Genomic DNA, 22,047 nt, shown 5'->3' with positions numbered 1-22,047 from the left:
CATGCTTTTATAAGAAATAATTTATTAGGAACTTAAGAATTCATCTAATTTAAACTGATACGACATAGTGCTAATGAAAGTAGCTGACAGCAGCCGAAAGCAGAATTGTAACAACTACAGCTGCATCAAACTCCTACTGCCCATACGCTCTCATTGACCACTGCCAAAACGACATTGACCATAGGTCATCATGTGATGATCGGTAAGTTTACATGGCCCTTAATTGTTTTCTTTGTGACAGAAAGAGGTACTGTAATTCAAGTGCAAAAAATGCCAGAATTAATTATTAACATTGATAAAAAATAACGAAATAATTAGTAGGGATGGGAACGAATACTGAAATCAATATTCGAATATTCGGTTTGCCATATTCGAATATTCGGTTAGTTTTAATGGAAGCTTTAAATTCTTATTAAGTGATTGGCATATACACAACGTATTCATTTGTTTAAAGCGTGGATAATCGTAAATAAGGCCAAAAAAATGTTGGTTTCGGGTAACCCGATCCTACATAGCGAAACCCGCCGATCCTAGCGTTTTATTTCACGATTCTGTCAGTATAATCATGAACATATTTAACTAATTCAGTGTTTTAGCTTCCAAATGATACAAAAAATCAAAATGATTATAATTTAGACCGTCGCAATTTTATATAAAAATAGCAGGTCGTCCCATTTAAACACGTGACGCGCTGTTGTATTACCGCCGCCATTTAGAAAAATTTCAATCGGCGTGTAAAAATCGTCGTGTAAAATGCAAGTAAAGCAGACTTAAACCTCCTTCAACATGAACTTGTGCATCAATCATACGCTTTATTATTAACTACTTCAAAATTTAATTAATACGGCCGATTGCGGATGAAAACCGATTCTGCGGATGGTTTGAAACGTCGTACAAAATATTGTGAAAAGATCGACAATATCTACAAGTTTGGTATTGTTTTCGAAAAAATAAATTCTACAACTTGTTACACAAAACAGGCGCCAATAAAAATGAACAAAAGATAAAAAGATATCACATTTACGCCTAATACAAACTGTTAATCCGTAGCGATAACCCCAGGTAATTATGCATTGCAATTTTCTTGTTAATTGGACATCTTTTGACATGCATCTGACACATTGACGCCTGTTGCAAACTGTTAATAAGTAACGATGGCCCCTGCCAATTATGCATTGCTATTTTCTTGTTAATTGGACATCTTTTGATACATGATAACCTAACATGACATGGTTTTATTCTGTAGAATTAGCATGCTCATATTGCCCAAAATCAATGATACTTATTTTGAAAAAAAAAATACAATAATTTACGAATATTCGAATTTGATTTTCATATTCGAATATTCGACCGATTTTCGAATATTCGAATATTCGAACATTCGTTCCCATCCCTAATAATTAGATAAATTAAAGAAAGTCCACTTAGCTGAATATTATATACAAAATTTGCATTGGCAGTGATCAATGAGAGCGTAGCGACAAGGGAGATCATTGCGTATGAGTTTGCTACAGCATGTCTGAAATAAATCGCCGGAAATCTGACAAATCGCGACCTTGCTACATACTTATGAATAATTATACATTTTGCTATTTCTTTTTGTTCAAACAGAAATATGTAGAGAGTTTAGAGACAAATTTCAAATATCTTAAAGTTTAAAAATATTGAGAAGCAAACATGATCTTCATCATTTTTAGCATATTTGCCTTTTATGGACTTTTAAATTATACACAAAGTACAAATTAATATGTTAAATTTTCTTGTTCAAACATACACATTGAAAATCGCTTTTAAGAACTTGAGAAATCAAATACAACTGGCATCAAATATCAATTACGTAAAAAGTTTGTATTTACTTAATGTAAAATTTGAATGAGTTTTCCATTATCTATGATAGATATGAATTTAAGTGATCGTACAATTACATCAAAGCCTTAAACATGTTTAAGACAAAGGACTCATTTCATTGCATATTTCACAGTCCCGGGTCATATAATCACGCGCGATATCACTTCATTTGAATGGTTATGGGCTATTGTTAGGTGAAGAAATTACTGATTATAAATGTAAATACAATTTGCGAGGACTACAATTTTCATAAAATAACCTTTTATCTAGTGTCTCCCTTTCTCATAACGGAGTCAAAATAATGTTTCGGATTTGAACATTAAATTAAAGCTGATAAAGGATTTTGATTTTCATCTATGATATTACGCGATAGTTCGGACTATCAATGACTTATATAGATTTATAAATCATTTAGGCAGGAGTTAAGTAACATTTGCTTTTAAGCACTGTCCTGGAATATGTGTTTTTATAAATGAAATTAAGCCGAGGTTAAATAATTTTTCGTTTTGAACATCGGCTCCATGTATCAGCGATATATTGAGTCAGTAGGCCGGAATGAAATAACATTTGATTGGTGAGACTATCGATAAACATGGATTAATGAAGTTTCTTTGATTTCACCGAGGTATGTTTCTCTTTTACGATTTGTATATGATTTTTCTGTTGTGACATATTTTTGACGAAATGATTTACTTGGGTAACAAAGTTTCGAAAATTACGGCATCATTTATCCAACTGAAATTAGAATTACGAAGTTCGACGATCCATGTAGTGCCGCGGTTAATGAGAAGATTCATGGAGCATTTTACTGTTTCAGTGTTGTTACTTTACGTGTGAAAGAAACAGAGCTGATCCATTTTAAAGAATACTATTTACCAAGTTTAGTGAGAATAGGCTACATCAAAAAGTTATTATACAACAGAAAGTGGATTTTATACCAACCATAATAAAAGCTCAACCTGGGCCGTCGGTTTCGACGGACAGAAAAAGGAGAAAGAACGAACTATACCAAGTCCTGTTTTAATATAAAATACCCACCCAACATTTGCTATATGTCTTTGCACTACAGTTTTTTTGTTGTTGTTGTTGTGGGCGTACTTTGCGATGAATGACTCTATGGCTGCGTTTGGAATGCTCTGTGATCCCTGAAAATCAAAGATAGTTTACATGTAATCATGTAATGACAATCATCATATTATGCATTCCGCGTCCGTATACGATATTTAGCGGGTCTGAAGAATTGCCAATCGAGAATACGTAAATTGCCGAGGGTCAGTACGGATCGATTTTTGACAGACTGAAAAGAACTTGACATTGCAAGTTATTAAGAACAAGCATGACTAAAAACCCTAGTAGCATACCATTCAACTTCAAAGTAAATTATATATTTGTTTTTACACTGTTGCACAATTGTATCAACCATTCAAGTATTCCATATCGATATGAAAGCAATTTTTCGGATTGACAAAACAACTGCAATCCTGGGTTCCTAAGGAAATCCTAGTAACGAAATAATTTACATTGTCCTGTATGGTCATAGCTTGATTATCGGGTGTTGAATTTATGAACCTTATCATCATTCGGGTGGTCATTATATTTTAAGTATACCCCTTGTGCCCTTAGAAAATTGAATAGTTTGACATTAGATGAAAACGTCTGGGGCATTTTAAAATTGTTATCGTCATAATCTTTTCTCAGTGTGTTCCAGCTAGTATGATTTATCATTTCAGCTTCAAATAATATAAAGGTTAAGCCTTACCCTGCTAAATACCTATAATAAAATTGTCCACATCTAAATTTGGACAGTACGATTAACTGTTAAAAGGGGTGCATACCAAAAAGATGGCGGACAGCGCAGATCATGATCAGACTGCACGAATGTACAGGCTGATCATGATCTACACTGGTCGCAAAGGCAGACTCAATTGTGTCCAGCTTGATAAGGGTTAATTCTCATTTAGTTGAAGTAAGTCTGTAATCAATATTTAATCTTTAAAACTAATATTTATTATTTCAATAGTCAATATAAAAACGAGGAAGTCTCTTATTTGATAACCTCACAGACTTCAAAAAGCATGATTTTATTTGCTGTAAGGATAATTAATTACGGTGGACTTTTTATTTGTTACCTTTTGACACAACAGGTGGTGAAATAAAGTTCAAAATGGTAAACAAATTTGCTTAACTTATCATTTATAGCCAAATGCACACACCGTTGTGTAATGATATAAATCAGTTGTTCATTTAACTTCATTACGTGCCGCTTGACGCTGGATATATCATTTAGCTGGAAAAAAAGGCAGAGGTATGATTATTTTTTGTTTTCAATACTGACTCACATTTTCCTCAATCTACATTTTTATGATTTTCATTTTCGTAATGACATGTTGTTATAAAGTGGTTACTTTAAAAAAAAATCTTTTTAACTAGAAATATAATGCCCCAGAATCAGTCATTCTGTTGGTTCCTTTCAAATGACTTTTTAATTTCGCTATTTAAGGAGAAAACAGTAAAACAGTAAAAGGTGGAATAGGCAAATGAAACAGACTTCTTTTGTTCATTTTCGAAATTGTCCTGTTTTCTTTTCCTTTTTGCGCAACATTGGGATGATATTTTCTAAAAGGAAAATTTCTTTTTCCCACGTTTGAGAGCTACATTTAGAGTTGACACTTAACTGCATGTATTTATTTATTTATTTTTTTTTTTTTTTGGAGGTGGGAGAGGGGGTTGGGGGTGAAGGCTCGGGTCCCTTCAGTTGCATTTACATTGGAATCTCAGCTGTATGTAAATGTACATTTATATACTTTCTCACTGGGAAAATGCTATGCACTGACGAACAAACAGAATTCTTGAATATTTAAACTAGATGTTTGGGCTACTGCAGCGTAAAACTCGACGCAAAAAATAATAGCAATGCTTTCTATTTCTGTGCTGCTTTAATGCAAAAGGCTGCCTTAATCTCAATATTAAGTCCCAAAAAATAATAGTTATCGCATAGTTAAGATGAAACCTAGTCTGGCTGCCGGCTAGAAAATCTTTTTCATTATTGATTTTTTTCCTAAGTTTTTACCTTTTTCGCTTTCTCCCTCCTAGCTCTGATTACCTGTTTTGAAAATAAAAGGGGAATAATTGTGCAAAATTTGAATAGCCTCAGGAGTTATCGCTTGTGAACAAAACTTAGGATCTGAATACTAAGATAAACCTAATTCTAATTCAATGATATTCTAACTCGTTTGTTAATGTATACATTAAAATATTTTAAGCCACCGGTAACTCATGTGGGCGATTCCTTCAGAAGACTGTTATAGTATTCTTTGTTGGAGGATAGTGCAAGATAGAGAGGTGGCTCTAATTCCAAAAGCTTTCCTGGTTCTTTATCAGGTGAAAAGCGACTATACACGGAACTCATATCCCAATGTTGGATAATCCGGAGGAGCTGCGATACGATCTAACGACTCATGATTTCGTGTTGAGACAGTGTTACCACTTGTCCACTGTGTCCGCTCTTTTTAATTAAGCAGTCACAGTGGTGACATTAAATACATGTAACATTAATTACAGTTGACCTCCGGTAACGTGAATTAATTAAACCGCGACCCCCAACACGCGGGAAATTGACCACCTGTACATGTAACGGACTCTTAAATCATGGACAGTTGTCTATGATACACGATACCAGCGTTATATACGAGTACAAAAATTTGGACGAGCGCATCAGTTTGCCGCGGGATGTTCACATTGTTATCATTACATACAAAACATTACATGATCACTGCAAAGGTGAATTATTTCTTCACGGAATTTAAATTTTCAATAAGGTAAAAATCCTCTTCTTTTATCTGACTACAGTTAATATTTTATTTATTTCATAAATACTAAAATGCTGAATTTTTGTGCTTAATTTGAATAAAATTTCATTTATAATTAGCTTACGTGTATAGAGCAACGACATTCTTGAACGAATGTATTAAAGTCTTTTGTATGGCGGACACAAAGAGTCAAAGAGTTGTCGTGCGAGAGAGATAGTATGTCATGCACATACCTTAGACTCATGTCATCTCAGCGCTTCCGTACATTTCTGTACTATGACCGAGCCGATATTTTGAGAGGCGTTTTAACGTTTTAGTTATGAATGTGTTCTGTTATTGGATTTAGGTAGAATAATGCATTCGCTATAGGCTCTCTGGAAGAGGTTACTGTGCAATTATTTGGTCTTCCGTTTAATTTCTTTCCGTTTCATCCTTGCATATGCATAGATTTGTTTTATGTGTTTATAAAGAAATAGTTGTAAATGAAATGTCTCGTTTAAACTAACGGGAAATAACTCTTCTTATAATGGCATCGGTAGTTGGCAGCAACCTTGTTTGTTCTTTCTGTGGTATAGCAAGCTTTGAAACAACAGTAGAAGTTACTTCTAGTAATACATTTTTTGTTGAACACGAAGTCGCAATCTTATTCATTTTCTCTGATGTGGTTTCAAAACATACTAGTTAACATTTTTTCTATTTTTCTTTAAAGACACTGACCTTCAGAATTTTGCTGCAAAATGATCTTTCTTTAAAACTGAAGCATGGTCATATTAATATTGAACATTACAGCATAAGCTTTTGTTTCTAAACTATCGTAAACATGCCAAATCTAGAAGAAAAAAAAAACATGCACGTGTCGGGAATCGAACCTGAGTATCCCGTTACAAACGCTTTTTCAATTTTGAATCGACAACTAGTTCTTACGTGTTTCCATTACTTAGAATTTGTCTGTACCTAAGTTTCATTTCTTAAAAAAAATATATGAATTATTTTCTGATATAAAAAAAGTTCCTTTGTTGTTCTTGTTGTTGTCGAAAGATCTGGATGTCAGTGCCTTTAATAGAAAAGATTTTAAGAGAAACTTTCAGATATCTCAAACCACATACAGCGAACAAATATTGCAAATATGTCATTATTTTAACAGATCAAATAGTGCATTCGAGCGTATTTGCCTATAAATGATCTTATAAAATATCTGCAAAAGACAAATTAATAATTATATTTCTTATCCAAACATTCGCATTGAAAATCAAATTACCACCGGCATCAAGTTTCATTTAAATAAAAAAAATGTATTTACTTAATGTAAAAAAATAAATGAGTTTTCCATTATCATTATTTATGATGAATATGAATTTAAGTGATCGTTCAATTGCTTCAAAACCTCTTAATTGAAGACAATGGTATCATTTTGTTGCATATTTCATAGTCCCGTGCCATATAATCATATACCAGACCACTTAAATTGTTATAGACTTATAGAGTTATAGACCATTGTTAGGTGAAGTAATTTCTGATTACCAAAGCAAATAAAATTTATGAGGATTATTATTTCATACTGCCTTTTTATCTAATATCATCCTTTCTCATAACGGCAACAAAATAATACTCGGTTTGGAATATTAATCTGGAGCAATAAGGCTACTGTGCTGATAAAGAATTTAGATTTTCATCGTTGGAATGAAATGAGCCGTGCCATGGGAAAACCAACGTAGTGGGTTTGCATCCGCGCAGTCTGGTCAGGATCCATGCTGTTCGCTTTTAAAGCCTATTGGAATTAGAGAAACTGTTAGCGAACAGCATGGATCCTGACCAGACTGCGCCGATGCGCAGGCTGGTCTGGATCCATGCTGGTCGCAAACCCACTGTGTTGGTTTTCCCATGGCGCGGCTCAAATAACATTTGATCAGTGTATCAACAATTTAATGTGTAAGGCCTGAGTTTGATAACATTTGTTTTCTGGCCATGGCTGGGAGTATGTGTTTATAAATGAAGTTAAACTAGAGGTTTTGAACATCAACTCGGAGTTTTAGCCAGAAAAATAAAGTTTGGTTCTGAAATTTGTGGTGGAATATTGTGGATGATTAGTGTTTTTGCTCCCACTCGGGTATGTTTCTTCTATGATTTGTTGATGTTCCATTGATAAGATATGTTTATGGGGGCGATGTGTTTTACTGAGAAAAAAATGTTTCGGAAGAAACAGCAGAATGTATTAATTATAAAACTGAAATATCGCCCCATGAAAAATTCATTTTAACATTATCTGAATGACAGTATAAAATACAGCTGCCTTCACGTCCGGAATAGAGGTCGGTTTGTGGCGTAACAGACCAAGATAGTATCTTCAAAAATAGACAGCAATAGTATCTGTATCCCTGGAGAAATTCTTTATATAACAGCATAAGCCGCAACTTGTAAAGATAAACTAAATCCAAGCCTGAAAAGCTGAAGGACACAAACCCTTACCTTGCTAAATTTCTATAATTAACTTGTCTATTTCCCAGTTTGGACAGTACCATTAACTGTTAAAAGGGTGCTTGCCAAAACAATAGCGAACAGGGCAGATCATGATCAGACTACATGGATGTGCAGGCTGATCATGGTCTACACTGGTCGCAAAGGCAGAATCAATCGTGTCCAGCATGGTAAAGGGCTAAAAATATATCCGTTAAAGTGATTATAAAGCTATTGAATATATATCATGATTCATTTTATATATCATAATTCATCTTATTTATCATAATACATCTTTCTTACGATGTCAACTCGCATAGGAACGGTTCTTTATGTAAGTGTTTTTTCAGTTTTAAACTTTACATGAGCCGCGCCATGAGAAAACCAACATAGTGGCATGGATCCAGACCAGCCTGCGCATCCACGCAGTCTGGTCAGGATCCATGCTGTCCGCTTTCAAAGCCTATTGCAATTAGAGAAAATGTTGGTTTTCTCATGGCGCGGCTCATTCATGATCTGTGAAGAAGGCATGTGCACTATTATAAAAACTAGTTCAGGTTGCCATTACAAAATGCATGCATTTTTCCCGCAATATAAAAAAAAATGGTTCAATCTGTTACCTGATTTAACGTGATCATTCGTAACATACTCTGTCAGACATCAGGCACGTAAATTAATAAAAACATGTCAAAAATATCATCTCGGATGAAAAACAACCGCTGTCTTCATAAACTTTACAGAAAAATATTGACAGTCTTTCTCTAACTCGCAACAGCTGTCACTTTTTCGAGTATGTCCTCGATATTTACCCTGGAGATCGCGTTTTATTGCCGCTCGGGCAGAATTCATGGATTAAAGAGGATTTGTGTATATTGTCCGCATTTCAATCGAAATTCAGTGTTAGACACATTGGGTTATTGGCAAAATGCATGCAACATCGAATTATTCCGTCATTACTTGTTAGTCTACTGAAATATCCTCATTTCAATGGAATGTGAAAGTATTAGTCCTGTATAGGTAATGATATCGTATAACATCGGTATGTTCAGTATTCCATTGACTTTTATATGTTAACATAGCAATATTCCAAAGGGTTCATTGATACTCGTTTACCTTATTCATTAACAGAAACAGAATGGAAATAAACGCAAAAAAAAAAAAATAAATAATAATAATAAAATAATAATAATAATCTTTGGCTGCTGGCCAGCACTCGGTAATGGAGTTTGACGAAATTCCGCTGTATATGGGGATCATACTACGAACTTTTGGGGTTTTTTTTATCTAAAATAAGTATTATGGAAATATTTCGATGTTTATAATAATTTTATAAAATTAAAAAATAAATTTGGAGGCGCGCCCCTTTAATTTTGCACTGGTTGCACTGCGCTTTACTTCAGTGATTTAGGTTTTGTTTAATGTAGCGCTCTGCCGTTTGATACACCAAATCCTAACATTTTCTTTTTGTGAATTTCAGCTTTATCATTCATTTACAAAGCATTGAATATTCAAGTTCTGTTGAATGTTGAATTGTCTAGGGGGTAAATCAACCTTTGTCTGCGTTTAATCAAAGCCGTGTATAAAATTTATAATGAAATGAAATTGAAACTGAATCGACCGGAAGTCCCGTAAGACGTTTATTCGTTTGCTTTGAAAAGCTGAAATTGCAAAATATTCAAATCGGGGAGAGAATAAAAAGCAAAAAAAAAAAAAAAAAAAAGATAAAATATATCTAAATCCGTGGCCTAAAATATTCAAATTTCATATTTATTGCCCAAGCAGATTAAGCTATCACCTTGTGCGACAATTTTTAAGCAATTTAAAAATTGTCTGAGCCTTTCATTCCTTTCGTGAAGAAAAGATCTCGGTCTATTACACAACAGTGTAATATCAGACAGCTGCTGTGATTCACTAAATCCTAGTCTTCCGTATATGGGCATTAACCGTAATCGTTTAAAGCCCGTACCATAGCCATACGATTGTGACAAAAAGTAAGCAAGAAATACGAGAACAGATTTTTTTAAAGTAAAAGCTTGACAATAATTTTTAACACAACGATACGGGAGCACGTTAATATTATTACAGACAATGTAACATAATATCACAGACAATGTAACGTGATATCACAAACAGTTCAAAACATGTGTGGGAATATCACAGATAAGATGTCACGTAAAAATATAAAAAAGGAAAATAATACCACAGGCAAAGTAAAATAATATCACAAGCAATGTAAAGTAATATCACAGGCAAAGTAAAATAATATCACAGGCAATGTAAAATAATATCACAGGCAATGTAAAGTAATATCACAATGTAAAGTAATATCACAGGCAATGTAAAGTAATATTACAATGTAAAGTAATATCACAGGCAATGTAAAGTAATATCACAGGCAATGTAAAGTGATATCACAGGCAGTGTAAAGTAATATCACAGGCAATGTAAAATAATATCATAGGCAAAGTAAAGCAATATCACAGGCAGTGTAAAATGATATCAGTGTAAAAGCACAGGGAATGTAAAATAATAGCATCAGTGTAAAAAGTATCAATGCGAAATAACCTCAAGGGGGAATGATATCGCTGACAACGTAAAAGGAGAAGAGATGTCGCAGATAATGTTAAACAGAAATAATAAAATATGTGGTGATTTAACAGGTTTAATGTTAAAATGTAATATATCAATGAAAATATTAATTACAACACTAAAAAGGATAAATTGACGTAAAATATAACAGATTTTTAGGAAGATGGTAAATTAATGAATAAAAGAATACTTCATGTTTATTTTAGCGTCTTTTCAAACTAAATTTATTAAGCTAGTATAATAATGTAATAACATTATAAAATAATTAATCTTATGTATAAAATCGCATCCATGAAAATGTTTGTTGTTGTCAATGCTATAATGAAAGCTTAATTGCGTTGCGAAAACCTGTCCCAAACATGTTTAAAACGTCTCATTTCGGCAATTCAAAAAATGTGTGAAACGTTCTTTAATCCATTTAAGGAGTAATTACTTTTAAGAATTGCAGTTATATGACCGCGGTGTAATATTACGTAATCCATTTGTTACCATTTTGTAACATTTAATTTGACAGAATTTCCGATATGTGCGCGCAACCCCCGTCTTTCACTTCCGTTAATGTCGATAAGGTCAATGATATACAAATGACATCGTAAAATCATAGATGTTTGATAAAGATTATTCTCAAGATATTTGATTCTTGCTTTTTGACGTCATTTAAAGGTTGACCACGCTTGGACTATCATCTATATTGTGTTAATTACGAGTACCAATATATTCTTAGTGCAGTAAATTCTTATGTTTTTACATATTTCAAAATTATTTTTCTTACCTTGTCCACGGTGCATTTAAGGGCAGTTAGGTCGGATTTAATTGGAAGCGGTGAAGGAACTGCAAGGCACACTTATTTTATTGATCTTTTTATTAGTTAAACGGAACTGAAAATACCTTCCAAAATGTATGATATGATAACTGCATAGTTAGTTTAAATCAGCAAGATTGTCCCTTTAACATAAATTTATGTTAAATACCATGTTGTCTGTATCAACTGTGGATTAGTGGTACACGGTTTGTCGTAATTGTAACAGCAGACGGCACATGTAACTTGCTAACTATAAATGTAACATAGGTTAATGTAACAGGAACAAAACGTGTGCTATCTCTATTGTAGGCTTCACTTGTAACAAAAGGTTTTCAATGGTGGCTATTTTTTCGCCCGGTCAATGCGGTTTTCCTCTCCTTAAGTCTTTCTTTTCGACTCTCAACCTTGTCCTGGCACGTTCTTGGCAAAAACATTCACACAAAAATACATGTATGTCACATGTCAAGGTCACACGGTAACACTAATATTAAGCACAACAACTTTAATAGTGTTGTTTTTTTCTCAAAAGGTCCACGGTCAAGGCCACATGTTTAGTGTCAGGGACGGCTATAACTCTTCCATGAATTATACCGTACTTACTTGGCACAAACATCATCCCGACAGGCGAATTTGGCGTGTGCATTTCCCTTTGATTCAAGGTCAAGGTCAGAATAGGATGATTTTTTTGTGAAGATGATATTATATTACTTTTGTGACATGGCACCGAAACTCGTAGGGACAATATACATGAGCCGCACCATGAGAAAACCAACATAGTGCATTTGCGACCAGCATGGATCCAGACCAGCCTGCGCATCCGCGCAGTTTTGTCAGGATCAATGCTGTTCGCTAACGGTTTCTCTAACTGCAATAGGCTTTGAAAGCGAACAGCATGGATCCTGGCCAGACTTCGCGGATGCGCAGGCTGGTCTGGAACCATGCTGGTCGCAAATGCACTATGTTGGTTTTCTCATGGTGCGGCTCACATTTGGCTTTGATATATTAGAGCATGTGTTTTTCTGAAGTCATTGAAATAAGAAATACAGACTGTAAACAGACCACTAGTAGTTTCACTGTATGCAGTATAAATTTAGAAATTTGAAAATCTCTCAGGTTTGCCACAAATTCTTCCAAATAGTTAACATACAGGTATTTGACATAGAATAGTGCCGCTTCATCTGGTGTTAGGGAAATCAAAATTTGAATTTTACCATTACTTTAATGCACTTCAGCCAATAAGATTAATTGGTCTTTGATACACGCCAATCACGTGCGAGTAGAAATTTACTGAAAACACTGTCTGTAAATGATTAAATCATGATTTATTAGAAACGTGTGATAATATCAGCCTTCATGAAATATTTGTTACAAACTATGGCACCGTGAGTTGAATTTGATTTTGAAAATAGTCTCTCTGCAAATTTATCATTACACGGCATTGCCTCGTCAAATATTAACGAGATCGTGATGTATGACATTATAAACGGAAATGAGAAAATAGCGCCCCAGTAGCTGCTTTCCTATTAATTTTTATGTTCCTCTTACACTACAAGTCCGTGCAATTATTAATTAATTCCCTTATCATTTCATGTAATAGACGGATGTATTCGTTCAATAATGCTATCGAACTCCCAGAACCGATTATCTCCCTTAGTGTCTGTAAGGGGCCAAGGACATTAATAAATTATGATGCTATTAGATGAATTTGAAAAACAAATTGAAGTTCACTGATCTTTAAAAACTTTGAAATGTAGTTTTCGAAAGTTGTCTTTGGCGTATGAATTTTGACAAAATATCCGTGTAAAGAAAAGAAGCGATAATCCTAAAGGTGAAAAACGTTTTGAAAGTTGTCGTTGATATATGAATTTTGGCAAAACTTCTAAAGGTGTAAAACATCTGAGACGCTTTTAAAACTATGATCAGTATGAGCACTTTGTTCTTAAGCTTATGCTTCTCTTGTTCTGTCTCAAAAAAGTTATTACCAAGATTTTGGGGCCGCAGTAATTGTCGTTCAACTCAGGTTTATATGGGTGTATCAACTGCTTAGGTACAAGTAACAAGTACCGAAATGAGCGCAGTAACATTACAGTGGGGAAGATGTCAATAGCTTGTGTAGAATTAATTAATAAGTACCTAGCTGAGTGCGGTTGAATTACAGTGGGGGTAGTTTTATGGTAATGGACCCGTAATGACAATCGGCTATTTCCGTGTGATTACGTATCCTCTATTTGCTATTTCGGCATCCTTCGGCCAAAGCAAAAATAAAGAGAGAATACGGAAATCAAATACGGAAAATACGTAAACCATCGGAAATTGCCGAATGTCATTACAGGTCCACTACCTTAAATTGCTATGTAGAATTTATAAGTCCCTAGTCTAGCGCAGTTAAATTACAATGGGGAAGCTGCCATCTCTTTTATCCAGGTTAGAGCAGTAACATTAAAGTTGGAAAATTTTCAACTGACAACTGACCGAACTGTGCGCGGGGAACTCGGTGTCATTTGTTTGGGAGAGTGAATAAGTACCGAGCTTTGCGGAGTAACATTACAGCTGGGAAATTGCCAATTGTTTAAATACCGAGCTGAGCGTAATAACATTACAGAATGTATAATTGTTAAAAACGGTACAAGACATTGTCGTTTTAATTAAAATAGTTCAGTTGTCAGACTATTAAGTACTGTGATGAACGCTGTAACATCAACATACAAGAACCTTGTTACTATAATAAAAAACAAAACATGTTTCTTTAAAAAAAGAATAGTTTATTTTAAACTTAACAAATATTTACATTAACAAAAACAACTAATAAAATATCACAGTCTATGTAAATTACCTAAGTTCACCGTGTGAAATAATCGAAAAAGAAAAAGTAATGTATCAAAGACAATGCAAAATATGGACGGAATATATCGCCGATGAAATGCAAAATATCACAGGCAATGGTAAAGTCGGTTGGAACATCACAGACAAATTGTAACAGACAACATAAGATAAATAAATGTAAAATATCACAGGCAGTGTAATATACGGACGGAATATCACAGATAATATTTAACAGACAACATGCAAAAAAGGAAATGTAAAATATCACAGTCAGTGTAATATACGGACAGACAACATGCAAAAGGAAATGTAAAATATCACAAGCAGTGTAATATACGGACGGAATATCACAGATAGTATTTAACAGACAACATGCAAAAAAGGAAATGTAAAATATCACAGTCAGTGTAATATACGGACAAAATATCACAGATAATATGTAACAGACAACTTGCAAAAAGGAAATGTAAAATACCATAGGCAGAGTAATATACGGACAAAATATCACAGGTAATATTTAACAAACAACAAAAAAAGAGTAAAATATCACAGACAGTGTAATATACGGACGAAATATCACAGATAATATGTAACAGAAAACAAAAAAGAAAATGTAAAGTATCACAGACAGTGTAAAATACGGACGGAATATCACAGATAATATGTAACAGACAACAAAAAAGAAATGGTAAAGTATCACAGACAGTGTAAAAGTGTAAAATACGGACGGAATATCACAGGTAATATGTAGCACACAAAATAGAAAATGTAAAGTATCACAGACAGTGTAATATACGGACGGAATATAACGAAGAATATGTAACAGACAACAAAAAAGAAAAATGTAACGTATTACAGACAGTGTAAAGTACGGACGGAATATCACAGATAATATATAACAGATAACATGCAAAAAAGTAAAATATTACAGACAGTGTAAAATATGGACGGAATATCACAAATAATATGTAACAGACAACAAAAAAGAAAATGTAAAATATCACAGGCAGTGTAAAATACGGACGGAATTTCACAGATAATATGTAACCGACAACATGCAAAAAAAAGAAAATGTAAAATGTCACAGGCAGTGTAATATACGGACGGAATATCACAGATAATACATGTATGTAACAGACAACAAAAAAGTAAATGTAAAGTATCACAGGCAGTGTAATATACGGACGGAATATCACAGATAATATGTAACAGATAACATAAAAAGAAGATGTAAAGTATCACAGGCAGTGTAATATGCGGACGGAATATCACAGATAATATTTAACAGATGACATGAAAAAATAGAAAATGTAAAATATTACAATTATTGGCTCAATGGAAGAAAGCAAATTTCTGTCTTAATGGCCGCAAAAAAGGCAACGATAAGAACAAAATATATATACTTGGACTTAAGATTTCAAAACTGTATTTGTTCTCTTTTATTTTTTTAAGTTTACGTGTTTCTTTTTTTTTTTTTAACTTTTTCAAATTTTTGTTAGTATTTTTATTATTATTATTATTTTTTTTTGTATTTTATATAATATTTTAGATAAAACGTTAACGAAAAATAAATATGTAACAACAACAGCAACATTGTCCAGAGTTCAGAGAGTCCATTCCACCCTGTATTCTCACTCTGTATTTAAAGCGCTTTGGAACGTGTTTGTCATGAAAAAGGCGCTATATCTGGTATGATATATAAATCTGGTATAATATACTCCTTGTTACGAATTATCATATTCATTATCGTGGTATTTTGGTTATCCGTAGGGGTTTTCTGAAATGAAAAATAGACAAGCAATTGAATATTGGTGATAAGTGACGGATATTATTTCATATTAATATTGATAAAATAATACATATACATACGGACTTTGAAAACGTAACAGTGTAGCAAGTTGATTTTTACCAGGAAAACAATATCGTTCCGTTTTCAAAGTCCATAGGTATAGGTCAAAACGCGTACGGCTAAAGCTGGACCAGGAGAGTTCATGCTCTCCGTCACAACATGTTTAATTAATGGCATTTGTCCTTTATCTGTGATTCTTCTTGGGAAGTTCCCATTTAACTGTGGAAAACAGTAAGGAATCCAGAACAATCGTTTGTAAATAAAATACAGTTGAAAAACGGCGTTAAATTCAAAAAGACAGTAAATATTTGGTCAAAAATGAACTGTAGCTAAACAATTTATATTCGTTGTATACTATAAATGAGCCGTGCCATGAGAAAATTAAAATAGTGGGTTTGCGACCAGCATGGATCCAGACCAGCCTGCGCATCCGCGCAGTCTGGTCAGGATCCATGCTGTTCGCTAACGGTTTCTCTAATTGCAGTAGGCTTTAAAAGCGAACAGCATGGATCCTGACCAGACTGCGCGGATGCGCAGGCTGGTCTGGAACCATGCTGGTCGCAAACCCACTATGTTGATTTTCTCATGGCGCGGCTCAAATGACTTCGTATTATAGCAAATTTTCTGTGCGCAATTTAGAATATCAGATTTTAGTTATATGCATGAAAAGGCTAAGAGAACTCGTGTATCAAAGATAACGAGAGATTCATTTTTGTTTTGTTTTTAAAAAGTGCACTTTGTCAGTGTTGCTGTTTCATTAACTACCTTACCCGTCGTTGGTTTCTCCGATGCAGAACCGGAAATTCAGCCGTGTTGAGTTCTCAGTTAAAATGCAGATATCTATATTTTATAAAACATTATATTAGAATCAATGAATATTTGGAACTTACCTACATCGCTTATTATTTCTTCTTCCGCCGTGAGTTATTACAGTAAATTCGTAACTTTCTTTTTTCTGAAAGGAGAAAATTGAACAAAATATATCATGATATGCTTCGCAAATTTTAAGTTCAATAAGATCTACAAAAACAGCATGAATTAAGGTTGACACTAAATTTTTTTCGCGTAATTACGTATTCTACATTATCGATTATTCTCAATCTTATTAGTTCTTCACAAGCGGCATTCCAGGCGGACATAACATTCCGTAAAAAAAGATAAAAAAAAAATAAAAAAAAACCCGGAAAATGCCGAAGTTGCGTACAGAGAATAGTTAAGTAATATGTCGAAGGTCAGTGCGGGTACACTTACCATAATATGAGCCGCGCTATGAGAAAACCAGCATAGTGGCTTTGCGACCAGACTGGATCCAGACCAGCCTGCGCATCCGCGCAGTCTGGTCAGGATCCATGCTGTTCGCTAACGGTTTCTCTAATTGCAATAGGCTTTGAAAGCGAACAGCATAGATCCTGACCAGACTGCGCGGATGCGCAGGCTAGTCTGGATCCATGCTGGTCGCAAATGCACTATGTTGGTTTTCTTATGGCGCGGCTCATATTATTGATAGATATTTATCATAGATGAACGTTAGAATAACACACAGGTCCTTAGAGAAAATTTAAAATGACATCAAAAGAAATAACTTCGCCAAGAAAAAAAGTGTTCAATGCATGACTTTTCATGTTATGAAAATAATGTCTGCACTGACAAACTTCTATCGAAGCAAAACAAATCAGATATTGTGGTTATGGGTGACAAAGACTGTGCTGTTGTTGTTGTTGTTATTATTTTTTTCACAAGAAAGAAAAGAAAGAGTCGACAGATAAACTGAGAAATACATGTTAACAACATACACACATGAACAATTTCATTACGCAAATCTTTTTAAAATAGACAAAATATTATCAAAAGACCATTTAACTTGAACCACATTTTTGGCCTAAGCTGTATTTTTTCGAAAGTTTTTATGCTGTGAAGTTCATCATGAATATGCAATTTGCCATAAATGTAAAAAATAAAACAAAACAAAAAAAAAAAAACTTACCAAATGTATGCAAAGATTAGAACTCCGTGAAAATTTTTTCCCTGAACTCTGGAACCCCACCATGATTTTCGTTTTTATCATTTTTTTACACAATGTTAGTATTTTCTTCATGTACAGTATATAAAATCACACAAATAATCAAAACGAAACTGCACAGTGGAATGACAATTTTGGCGCTTTCGGACATATTTATACAACATTACCGCGTGTTTGTTTGTTTGTTGTTGTCAATGACATATAAGGTGTTTGATTGTAATCACTTGTTTTTGAGCGAAACCTGTTTCAAACACGTTTAAAACAGCTCATCCACGGATTTACCAAACAAATGCGAAAATTTCTTAATCCATTGAAACAGTTATTTATATAAATGATGACAATTGATAGACTTTACTCTTTTGATCGTAAATAATCTGATTTTAGGTAAAGAGATTATTTTTTCAGGCATTATGTCTATTCCTGTCTTTACACCTGGTCTCCTGTTCAAAAACGCGTCAAAAAATCAATAAAACTATTGAGAATAATTTATGCCGTTGTTAGTGAACAAAAACGCAACATACATATTACAGATTTTAGATTAAAAGTGTTATGTTATTATACATTATCTTTGTCGGCTAAAATATGCATTGAATGGAACAAATTACAAATTGACAAACTGTATATAATAATTCAAACTTTGAAAATTCTGCTTTTCTGAAAGCCCAATGATAAAACTTGACAGGTTTATTTTGATAATCGCTTTAGTCCTTAGGAATATCAAATTAAAAACCATATGGGATATAACGAAACAAAAATATTAAGAATAATTCATTTTCACAGGGAATATTAATAGCGTTCGCAAAAAGCTATGATGCGGGTTAAGATCAATATAAAGAATCGTATTAATTTACAACCCAAGAAGTACAATTCTTTGTTTCCAGTAAAAAGTTATGAAAATTATTAGAATATTTGATTTATTTTATTGAATCAGTATCGTTTCGGATAACAACCAGTCTCTTTCTCGTGAGACCTGAGCTGGCAACGTGAATGTTTTTAAACAAGAGGACAATGGCGCTATGCCGCTCACCTAACTTATTTCTTTAAAATTGGCCTAGTTTTCAGGAAGACAACCATTCTCATAAAGTCGCGTTAGGTGCAATAGTACTACTAGTGTAGGTAATCAAGCAAGTACTTCCGAGATATATTATAAAAGCGGAAAGAAAAAATGCTTAACTTTTATCCAGTTAAGGTGACATTTTCATGTTTTGTGTAAGACAGTTTCTGTTTTTATTTCATTGTGGACCTATACTTGACATTTTGGTAGCATTTTCAAGAAGATTTTTTTTTACATTTACAGAAATGTAAACATACCTTATTACACACGTGATCATACCAAAATTCTAGCTATCAGTTTGGAAGATGTTTCATAGTGTTGACCTGTCAGAAAAAAATCTCTTTTAGCAGATACATGACTACTTTTCTCGGTGTGTTTTTGTGTTTTATTGGTCATTTATGAACATGATGTTAGTAGAGTAAAACGGGCCTGGCTAATTGTGTTACAGCTCTCAGAAGACTGTTAATTTCATATAGAACATTTTGTAAATTTATTTAATACTGTTTACCATAAAGATAGGGTTAAAATGGCTTCTAAAGTATTACCTCACAATGTTTATTTGATAAAATAATCAACCTTTTGACATCTGATAACCCAGTTTCTAACATTACCTAGATTCCATTAAAACGAACATTTTAATACAGTTTCCAAAACTTCGGGTAGAAAAAATATAACTTCTAAACTGCTAATAAGGTCGTTCTATAATATAACCTAGTGACCTAGTATTTTAGCCTAGAAGACCCAGTTTCTAATTTGACCTTGATTTTATATAGACAAACATTCTGATAAAGTTTCATGAAGATAACAAAGAAATTCTAGTCTTATGGAGTGTTGACAAGGTCTCTCTATGTATATATTAATAAGTTTCAGTAAGTTTTTTTAAAGGTAAATATTCTGCTCAAATTCCATGTAAATCAGGCAGACAATTTTCCCTCTGTGGCGTTAATAAAGTGTCTGTATGATTTAACCAGGTTATCTACTTTATGACCCCAGATGTCCAGTTTTAAAATAGACATAGACTTCATAAAGGAAAACATACTTACAAAGTTTCATGTATATCAGGTAGAAAATTTGGCCTCTTGTGTATTAAAGGTTTTCTACGACTTCGCCAACAGACTTGATTTCTAACACGATCGTGATTTTATAAAGATGGAAATATTGCCTCCAGTATGTTAATAAGGAAGGAATTTCTATAATTTGACCTTGTGACCTAGTTTTTGAATCAAGATGACCAAGTTTTGAACTTGACCTAGATTTTATAAAGGCAAACATTCTGACCAGTACTCATAAAGATCAGGAAGAAAAATTTGAATTCTAGGGTGTTAACTTATTTCTGTCTATAATTTGATGTAATGACTTAGTTTTCGAGACAGATTACACAGTCATGTCCAATAACTTATTGAGACAAACATTCTGACTAAGTTTCATTAAGATCAGGCCCAAATCCTGCAATATGTTAACAGTACTAAAATGACAATCTACGACGACGACGGACGAAGACAGAACAGGTGTATCCACAATAGTTCACCTTACACTTTTGGTTCAGGCGAGCTAAAACTTTACCGACAAAAAAAACATGGAATTATAACGATGTACTGCTCACTTATTTGCTGAACTATGATTTACTGGTTTATGATGGCGCATAAATCAATTGTCAGTAGAATTATTAACACCACTTTCTTGAAAAAACTATTAAATCATGATTTATTAGAAATTTGTGATAAATTGGCGTATACCACGGCACCGTACCGACCATTTAATACGATATTTCCACCAATATTAACACAATTCTGCATTGTATGACAATGTTACATAAATAGGAGAATTTAATCAACCGTTTTCTGTCGAGTAAAAAATTCTGCTATTTCAGCAAGTAAAATCTCAGTCGTTACAACTTATATACAGTGTCAGGTTTATGGTAATATTTTGCGTTAAATTATTGAAAATGACGTTGAGTATTCGTTTATGATAACAAGAAATTTTGATTTCTTAAAAAGTGTTGTTTTTTTCACTTAAATTTAAAATTGCATTTCTTAAAAACAAAAGCATTGCAATTTTCAAGTTATTTTGCAATTCAAGACTTTATCATCTGATTTACCACGGTACAGAGTTAAAATGCAACAAGGAGGGCATTAGCCCGAGTGTTTTACTATCTAAGCAAATGAACGGTGATCCGTAGTAAATCGTACGATAAAACACAAGAAGGCCTTGCTTTTTTTCATTCAAACATATTCATTTCACAAAATGATAAAAATTGTGCCGAACTTCATTCATCCGCGCGGTAATGACGTCATGATATTCTTTCACCGGTCCACGCGCCTTGACTTCCCACAGAAATTCCAAGGCATGTTATAATTAAGATAGAACCAAGGCGTGTGGTGGGGGAAGAGAGGTGGCGTTGGGGAGAGGGGGAGAGGGGAGTGTGTTGTTGAATATATCCTGTAACTAGGCGAGTGTTCTTCAAGATATTTCCGAAGACAATGCGACTAAACTGACTAATTTCTTGAATCAGACTATATAAACGTATATGCTAAGTGCTGGGCTGAGTATCTTGATGCAAGTTAAGGAAGTTGACTCATAATGACAACGGGCAAACTAGCACGTATTTTCCACAGACGATTTCGGCATTTTTCGGCTGTTACGGAAAGTCATGCTGTCATTGCCGTGTAAGTCCGAAGAATGCTGAATCGCCTAACGATAATACGTCATCTCACGGAAATTGCCGAGTGTCATTACGGACCCACTACCTTAACTACATTTTGTATTGTAGGGAAACGGTATACTGCACTTAGTATCTAC

General features: G+C 33.8%; 1 protein-coding gene across 2 annotated transcripts in view; it reads left to right on the top strand.

The window, feature by feature from the left end:
• The first annotated feature begins 2,055 nt into the window (after positions 1-2,055).
• Positions 2,056-22,047, top strand: part of LOC123535365 (protein phosphatase 1 regulatory subunit 27-like) — a 43,274-nt gene continuing 23,282 nt past the window's right edge. Inside the window, exon 1 of one of the 2 annotated variants that reach the window (XM_053549835.1) lies at positions 2,056-2,473. The gene's annotated coding sequence lies outside the window, so the exon portion shown is untranslated. Of the gene's footprint in view, positions 2,474-7,629; positions 7,765-22,047 lie in introns of those variants that run through there. The other variant, XM_053549837.1, reaches the window with a different exon arrangement.

Source organism: Mercenaria mercenaria, chromosome 1 (assembly GCF_021730395.1).
Source record: "Mercenaria mercenaria strain notata chromosome 1, MADL_Memer_1, whole genome shotgun sequence".
Lineage (NCBI taxonomy): Eukaryota > Metazoa > Mollusca > Bivalvia > Venerida > Veneridae > Mercenaria > Mercenaria mercenaria.
Note: the sequence above shows the minus strand (reverse complement) of the source record. Positions and strands in the feature narration are given on the sequence as shown.